The sequence below is a fragment of the Nothoprocta perdicaria genome, unplaced genomic scaffold, assembly GCF_003342845.1.
Source record: "Nothoprocta perdicaria isolate Ctin4 unplaced genomic scaffold, notPer1 scaffold_250, whole genome shotgun sequence".
NCBI classification, from domain to species: domain Eukaryota; kingdom Metazoa; phylum Chordata; class Aves; order Tinamiformes; family Tinamidae; genus Nothoprocta; species Nothoprocta perdicaria.
The window spans coordinates 682,862-683,867 of NW_020455478.1; the positions used below are offsets into that span (position 1 = coordinate 682,862).

The 1,006-nt window shown below is 62.1% G+C and overlaps 1 protein-coding gene across 1 annotated transcript in view; it reads left to right on the top strand.

Moving 5' to 3' along the window:
* Window positions 1-1,006, top strand: part of RNF215 (ring finger protein 215) — an 11,681-nt gene that overhangs the window by 1,664 nt on the left and 9,011 nt on the right. The gene's annotated exons all lie outside the window — the stretch shown is intronic.

The following is a 1,006-nucleotide window of genomic DNA, read 5'->3' on the forward strand; positions in this document are numbered from 1 at the left end:
AGGGTCCCGCTCGCCCCGCGCGCGGTTGGCTCCTCACGGCCTCTGTGCCCACGTACAGAGCCGGGCGCGGGCCCCACGGGCTCGGGCACCGTGCCGTGCCGCCCTCCCCCTCACCTGCCTCTGGTGCCACCAGCGGTACCACCCACCACAGCGCTGGGGTCACCCGGTACGGGAGCGCAGCCCCGGCGGGCTGCTGGCCTTTGCCATGCGTGTCCCGCGGGGCTGGGCTTGTCCCGTGGAGCCATGGATGTCCCATGGAGCTGTGTGTGTCCCGTGGAGCCATGGGTGTCCCATGGAGCTGTGTGTGTCCCATGGAGCCATGGATGTCCCGTGGAGCCATGGGTGTCCCATGGAGCTGTGTGTGTCCCATGGAGCCATGGATGTCCCAAGGAGCCATGGGTGTCCCATGGAGCTGGGCTTGTCCCATGGAGCTGTATGTGTCCCGTGGAGCCATGGGTGTCCCATGGAGCTGTGCATGTCCCATGGAGCTGTGTGTGTCCCATGGAGCCATGGATGTCCCGTGGAGCCATGGGTGTCCCATGGAGCTGTATGTGTCCCGTGGAGCCATGGGTGTCCCATGGAGCTGGGCTTGTTCCGTGGAGCTGTGTGTGTCCCGTGGAGCCATGGGTGTCCCATGGAGCTGTGTGTGTCCCGTGGAGCCATGGGTGTCCCATGGAGCCATGGGTGTCCCATAGAGCTGGGCTTGTCCCATGGAGCTGTGTGTGTCCCATGGAGCTGTGTGTGTCCTGTGGAGCCATGTATATCCTATGAGTACACTCCAAGGATGGAGCCATGGATAAGCCTAGGTGCCTGGAGCCATATGTGTCCTGTGGAGCTATAGTGCCATGGAATCGCAGAATAGTTGAGGGWGGAAGGCACCTCTGGAGATCATCAAGTCCAGCCTCCATTCTCAAGCAAGGTCACCTCGAGCACATTACACAGGATGATGTCCAGGCAGGTTTGGAGTATCTGCAGAGAAGGAGACTCCACAACCTCTCCAGGAAAC